This window comes from Crocuta crocuta, unplaced genomic scaffold (assembly GCF_008692635.1).
Source record: "Crocuta crocuta isolate KB4526 unplaced genomic scaffold, BGI_CrCroc_1.0 scaffold541, whole genome shotgun sequence".
Lineage (NCBI taxonomy): Eukaryota > Metazoa > Chordata > Mammalia > Carnivora > Hyaenidae > Crocuta > Crocuta crocuta.
In genome coordinates, this window is record NW_027531901.1 from 1,687,343 (window position 1) to 1,695,006 (window position 7,664).

At 49.6% G+C, this 7,664-nt stretch overlaps 1 long non-coding RNA gene across 1 annotated transcript; it reads right to left on the bottom strand.

The window, feature by feature from the left end:
* Positions 1–5,930: 5,930 nt before the first annotated feature.
* On the bottom strand, positions 5,931–7,435 carry LOC144239822 (uncharacterized). The gene is made up of 3 exons (XR_013337499.1): positions 7,016–7,435; positions 6,472–6,605; positions 5,931–6,253 (listed from the first exon to the last, which is right to left on the bottom strand). It is a non-coding gene; the product is annotated as an uncharacterized LOC144239822 (long non-coding RNA).
* Between the last annotated feature and the right edge of the window lie 229 nt (positions 7,436–7,664).

Below are 7,664 nucleotides of genomic sequence, written 5' to 3' on the forward strand. Positions count from 1 at the left end.
CCTTTTATATTTTCTGATAAGTTTTATTTCTTTTTTTTTACGTTTATTTATTTTAGAGACAGAGAGAGACAGAGCACGAGCTGGGGAGGAGCAGAGAGAGAGGAAGACACAGAATCCAAGGAGCCCCCTAAATTTTATTTCTTTAATGTAAAGGATGTTTTACATACTCACCTTGGAAACTGCCATTATCCCGAATTCTCTTATTGTCCATAGTAGTTCTGTGACTTTTTTTTTTAAGATTTATTTATTCTTGAGCGAGAGACAGAGTGTGAGTGGGGGAAGGGTAGAGAGAGAGGGAGACCGAGAATCTGAGGCAGCTCCAGGCTGCAGGCTTCACGGGGCTCAAACCAAAGAACCCCGAGATCATGACCTGAGCTAACTTCAGACACTTAACCAACTGAGCCTCCCAGGCGCCCCTGTGATTTTCAATCATACCGTTTATATGTGATTTTGCTAGTCTATTATGGTTTTGTTTGTTTTAAGCAAGGATGGATGTAGAATATTTGTCAAATGTCTTTTTGGCATCTATTGAGTTATTATATAGTTCTCCCATGATCGATTGACATGGTCTATTTAATTAGAGATTCCCTAATATTATTGAACCATTTGCATTCCTAGGATAAACTTACTTGGATATGATGAATGATTCTTATGAGACATTGCTGATTTGTATTTGCTAGGATTCTAAGATTTTTTTTTTTTGTCTCTCAAATCCAGTCATATTTAATTACTATTCAGATTCTCCACATTCCTTCTTACCTTGTTTTTGTGATAGGTCATGAGCTGATGGGGTCGCTTAACATGTCCTCTTGTGCGGCATTCAGTTTCTACCTGCATTATCTGTATATTGTTATTCTTTTTTTAAAACAATTTTTAATTTTTATTTATTTTTGAGAGAGAGAGACAGAGACAGAGCACGAGCGAGGGGGTGGCAGAAAGAGAGAGGGAGACACAGAATCTGAAACAGGCTCCAGGCTCCGAGCTGTCAGCACAGAGCCCGATGCCGGGCTCGAACCCGTGAACCGTGAGATCGTGACCTGAGCCGAAGTCAGCCGCTCCACCGACTGAGCCACCCAGGCAGCCTTATACATTGCTATTTTTAACCCTCATATCTTATTCTTGTTTTTGACGCTACGCTATTGGGTACATAGGGTATTCTAAAAATTCCCGCTCTGTCTCCTGTTCAGCTTCCTTTCGTCTCACTTAACTTTTTCATTTTTAACTTAACCCTGACTGATGGTAATTGCAGCCTCAGCTCAGCATGTCCTTGTATAACTTAATGTATGTTACATTGTTAAGTTTCCTAAGTTATATTGGTACAGATGCATCTCTTCCATACAACATACAACGGGAGGTTGTTTGATGATTCAGTGTGAGAATCTTCAAGGATACGGATGAGTTCTCCTATGTACCTTTGTTGATATAACTGATCTGTTCATCTTAATTCCATCATCTTATCGCTGTTATGTTGTCTATTTTAATGCTTCCTCTGTTTTCTGTTTTATTGTGTGTGTGTTTTTGTTTTCTTTCATATGCATGTGTGTGCACACATGTGTTTGTATTTTTGTCTGATGATTTGAAAGTTTATAGTCTGTTTCTAATTTGTCCAGTGGTTGCCTTTCTATTGATTTATTTTTCTGCCAAGAGAAAGAAAGTCTTCAAATGTAGGGAAAGGGTCGTATTCTCAAAGGCTGAGCCTTGGCACCAGAGTTCTATCTTCAAATTCTTGATGTCTTATCCTCGACATGAAAAATGGTCATAGTCTCGCCCTGAAGCCAAAGGCTCAGGGTAATCAACATATTGAGCAGGCCCGCTGAGCCACCGCATGAGCGAGCCACGGACAGTCCACGAAGGGATGCCTTCTGTCACCTCCTCTTCCGGGACCTCATGTGAATCTCTTTCCCCAGCTGCCGGCATGCTTTGTTCAACACTGTCTTTTACTTGCTGCCCATTTCTCTGCACAGTGTTTTAAGAGACACAGTCAGAGAGGCCATGAATCGAGTGCATTGACTCTCTGGCTACTTGTGTTCACACACATGGAGGTCAGGAGCCGGCTGACAGCGGGTCTTTGTGGATGCAGTGGGGCGCGGTGGGTGTCCTGATGCAAGGTGCGTGTGTTTGCGCGTGTTTTCTTTTAAATCTGCGGATGGATGCCGGTAGATCAGCCAGCGCGCCAACAGATAAAGGTGAGCTCAGAATAGGATGATTTTAGGAAAGCTTGTTTACAAGGACTATTAAAAAAAACTTTTTTTTTTACATTTATTTATTTCTGAGAGACTGGGAGAGACAGAGCACGAGAGAAGGGCAGAGAGAGAGGGAGACTCAGAATCCAAAGCAGGTTCCAGGCTCCGAGCTGCCAGCACAGAGCCTGATGCGGGGCTCCATCTCACGAGTGGTGAGATCATAACCTGAGCTGAAGTTGGGACACCCAACCGACTGAGCCACCCAGGCGCCCCAACAAGGACTATTTACCTCCTACCTAGGTGTAGGAGCGCCTGGGGGATGTTGCAATACCAACTGGCCTGAAGGGAAAGGGAGCTGGTCACCAGGAAGGAGAGGACTGAGGGAGTGACGGCCACCCTCCCCTGCCCACCTCCACCCCGCCGCTGAGGGGCATCTAACCCCAGGAGACTCACGGGCAGGGGACCAGGGGACGGCATGCCTCCATCTCATTCTCTAGCCTCCCCTTTTCCTGCCCCGTAGCTGAGCCCACCTGGAACCCAGAAGCTCATCCATCTCACCTTGCGAAGGAATTTGGTGATAAATGGCACAAAAAGTCATGAGGCACATTTCCCTCCTGTGCCTTCTGCAACCCTGCGGAGAGCTCACACATCAGTGCACACCCATTAGAAATGTTTTCAATGGATTCTGGAGAATCCAGGCCACAGCGGCTGTAAACATCGAGGAGTTTACTGAACCAGGAAGGCTGCAAGGAGGCAGTTGCTGGTTCAACAATGTCAGCTCTGGTGTCTCTAGAATTCTCTCAGCCTTTACCTTGTGGCGGATGCTTCACATTCGCAAGAGGACTACCCAGCTCCAGGAGTCATGGCCGTAGTTAGGTTGGGAAGTGGGGGGAGCAGCACCTGGGAGGCTCAGTCCCTGAAACCTCCCACTCCGGATCTTGACTCTGGATCTTGGCTCAGGTCATGAGCTCATGAGCCCAACCATGAGCTCGAGCCCCGCATCTGGCTCTGCACTGACAACACAGAGCCTGCTTGGTGTCCTCTCTCTCTCTCTCTCAATGAATAAATAAACATTTTTAAAAAATTGGGAAGAGGGAGAAGAGGCATTCCAGCACATGTGCCCATTTTGTTAAAAAAGCTTTCGGGGCCCCGAGGTGGCTCTGCCGGTTAAGCGTCCTGCTCTGGATTTTGGCTCAGGTCACGATCGGTTCCTGAGACCGAGTGTTGCGTCGGGCTCTGTGTTAACAGCGTGGAGCCTGCTTGGGATTCTTTCTCCTTCTCTCTCTGCCCCTCCCCCCTCAAAAAACCCCAAAACTTTCACAGATGTACCCTCAGCACACTTTCCTTTATATTTCACTGGCCAGAACAGGGTTTGATGGTCTCCAATGGCAGCAAGGGAGACTGAGAACATGGAAAATAAATGGGCTGCCCGAGACTGAGTGCGACCATTTGTAATTAATTGCCTGAGATTGGAGACGTTGGTGCATGGATCAAAATCAGGAATCTGCTATCAAGAAAGTAGGGATGGAATACATTCTGTCAACAGCGAACAAGCCTTAGCACAAGTGGTTTTACTCAACAATGAAGCCGATTGTCTGCTAGCACTCACTCCGGACAGAAATCGCTCTTTCACACCACGCGCTGTTGATTTTATGTGACATCCGAAAGTGGTGTTTGATCAAGTAATTTTGCCAAGAACTTGCTCTGCTTCCCCCCCCCCGCCGTTGCCTATGACTCGATTTACAAGCCACGGTTTGAATTGGGTTGGTTTTCACCGTAAATGACACAACTTTACTGGTGCTCCTCCGGTTTTGGTCTCTTCTGTGGCCTCAGTGACAAAATGCACAATTATCACGCACCCATGATGATTTTACCCATAACCTGGAAAGATCTGCTTGGTGCTCTAACCAGCTTACAGGGCCTAATGTGAAGATGATGCAAAAGTCTCAGTGGGCCTCACCCCACTATTTGACGAAGTTTCATAACAGACAGCGCCTCAGGGACTAAGGGAAATGCATTACCAGCTAACAGAGTTCTATTTTCAGATATCCATTCCTACATCAGTGTTTCTGATTCACACTTCTTTCTCTACTTGTGTAAAATCACCTCCTTCGGCACCCTCATCTACCCTGGTATATATGATCACATTTTTTTAAATGTCTTTTTTTAAATTATTATTTCTGAGAGGGAGAGAGAGACAGTGTGAGCAGGGGAGGGTCAGAGAGAGAGGGAGACACAGAATCCGAAGCAGGTTCCAGACTCTGAGCTGTCAGCACAGAGCCCGACGCGGGGCTCGAACCCACAAACCATGAGATCATGACCTGAGCCGAAGTCAGACACTCAACCGACTGAGCCACCCAGGCGCCCCTATGATCACATTTTATACTGTAGCATTTTGGTTACCATTTTCAGTACTACTTTTTTGCTTTGATGAACCTGTTTTGAACTATGATCCATCTTTATGATTGGGGGCCACCCTACCCCCTAATAGTAACAATAAAATGGAAACATGACACATGCAAACAACAATGGAAATGGTTGGAAACATCTTAGCGAGTTGAACTACAGTTAACGGCCTCTCTTTACTAAACACGGGCTGAGCTGCACGGGCTGACTGAGTCCTGGGGACACAGGTGCGCCCACACAGCCGTGATGGTCACAGGCGATGGGTTTCCATGGAAACCATCACTTAGCTCCCATATATGAAATGGACATCAACGGATCGCTCGTGTGTGTTTGGCTGACCTCGCCCCCTTGCACTCGGCGTTCCCACACCTGCTCCTGGCTCCTCACTGGACACACGCAGCGCTCAACCCCCCTGTCCTTCTCTGGCCACAGGGCCATGCCCTGCTGGCACACAGGGCAGGCTGAAGTGCCAGGGGCCAGCGGCCAGAGGCAGCCCTTAAGCACAGTGTGCCGCGGTGAGGCTCCCTGGGCCACGCACCCGGTACCCCAGAGGCCCCGGCGGGACTGAGCCACGCTTGCCCACAGCAGATACTCCTCAACACCCCTGTGCTGGCTTCCTTCCCCTCCCCACCTCCCCTTGTCTCTTGGGGGATCACTTTCCAAGTGAAAAACTTCTACTCAGATCTTTATCTCCGGGTCTGCTTCTGGGGGAAATGGCCCCAAGGCAGGTTTTTTTTTCTTCTCTGAAATATCATACCTGCTGGCCATGAGATTTGTGAACCCCACTTGAGGGAAGTCTTGACGACTCTGCTGATTTTACAAATGACTGAGGCTCAGAGCAGGGGCGCCTGATGCCCCCAGGGGCTGGATCCGAAGGTCTGACCAGCGAGCACCCAGCTGTGGCACACAGGGACCCTGAGGAATCAGGGAAGGGGGGGCTGAGGGCGGGGCCTGGCCGCCCTGCACATCCCTGCTTCTGAGGGGGGGGCCCAGCTTACCGACCAGCCTCTGTTCTCTGCCACCATCACTGAAATGGAGGTTTGTCTGAGGCTCTCTTTCCTGCAAAAGTCCTCCCCAAGTATCATACACACACACACACACACACACACACACACACACACACACACACACACGTACATACACTTTTCTCTGGGATCCTAGCTCTGTGGATTTCAAAGACACTGTGAGACGGATTCATGTCCACAGCATAAGGGAAGAGATTTCTCTCTGCTTTTTTTTTTTCCTTAGAGAAGCTTGCAACCCTGTCAACCATTTCCAGAAGAAGAACTTGGATTCTAGCCCAACTTTTTAATACTACGATCATCTATTCCAAATGCCCAACCCACAGACCTTTTCCTATTTCCATCGGACAGACTGGGACACCCAAGGCCAAGACAGAAATTATGTCACGAGCCTGTGATCTGACTCCCGGACAGTGACCTGCCATTCCATTTTCAGAGTCGCCTCCTAAGGTGGGTTGTTTCAGCCACGAACTTGCCCTCATGGTCACCACAACCCCAGGATGAGTAGCGGCTGTTGGGGTCGTGGTCCTTCTGGTAAAGCCGCCTGGCCTGCTGGCTGTGCCCTGCACAGGCCCCTCACCTCCGTTTCTATGGGACCGACAGGGTGTCGCCCCGTGGAGCACAGATGTCCAGGGCCAGCTCCTGTAAGAGGAAATTCACTTCTGTAACATTACTGAAGTCTGCAGCAAGCAGGGCCCTAGTTCACTGGTGGAGCAGGGAGGGAGAGGGATTCAGTGAGTCCGAGGGACCCGGCCCCCTTGCAGAGCGCCCTAGGCTAAGAAGTGGGATAATTCACTTATGAGAAGCTAGAGTGTCCTAAGGGCCACGATAATAACAGTTGTGATGGTTTAGAAACATACCCATAAATTCTTTCACGCTCTTCTTCTCCTCAAAAGGAGGATTCTCATTCCGGTCCCCTTAAATATGGGCCAGCCTTAGTCACTTGCTGCTCATGATCACGACGGGGAAGAAGTGATACTGTGTGATTTCCAAGCTAAGTGAGAAAAAGGGGTATAGCTACTCGCTGGCTGTTTCCTGGGCCACTCACCCCAGAAACCCAGCCACCGCCTGGTCTGTGGGGAAGTCACTCGCAGGTGTCTGATCGAGGGCCGCAGCCACGGGCCCCGCAGCCAGCGTCCGCGGCAGGTGTCTGAGTGGACATGGCTTTCCGACGAGCCCAGCCTTCCTGCTCCCCAGGGATGTGATCTTTCCTAAGTCCTGGCCGTAGTATAGATTCCAGAGCAAAATAAATGTGCGTTAGGCCACTACATCTCGGGGGTGGTTTGTGAGCTGGAACTATACTAAAGCGTGTTGTGTGTTTCACTAGAAGCCAAACATTGCGCTCAACACGTTGAGGAATTATAATCCCATTTAACCCCCCAGACAATCCCATTAGGTAGATACCTGGGATCTCGGCACCGCAGCAGACAGGAGCCAAGTGTCCTGTGACTTGTCTGATTGTCTGACTCACAGAGCTCGAAAGGCAGAAAGGAGATGGGAGGCAGCGGTGTGCCGGTGAATGTTTAACCACCAGCTGGGGGTGGGGGTGGGGGGAACCATGACTTGCAGTGTTTGCAGTTTTCTTAGTGCAAATTCTCCCACCAGGCTGATTTCACGCGACGGGCACTGCAAGTGAAGTTGGGAAGAGACGGGCACGGAGTGGAGGCTGCCTACACCGGGCCCGTGTTCTGCGCCGGCAGAGATCGTAGTGAGCGGCGGGCAGGGGAGTCGGAAATGCAGGGGGAGGGCTGGGGAGAAGTCCGTCTGGGCAGTCATGCCCGCTGTCTACCAAACTATGTGCCAGGCATGACTCTCATCACTGACCGTCAGCGGCGTGTGACACAGACGACAGACAAGGTCTCTGCTCTCACAGAATTTTCTTTTCAGCAGGATGGACTGGAAGGTATAGGGCAGACTGAGAAGTTTCAGTTGTTCTAGGAGTGGGAGATGGTGAGGGAGCGGAGCCTGGACTTGGCTCGTCGCAGCCACTCCCGAGGAGGGGAGACAGCTTGGTGGGTCCCTTCCCTCTTCTGGCCCTTCCCTTTGGGGCACC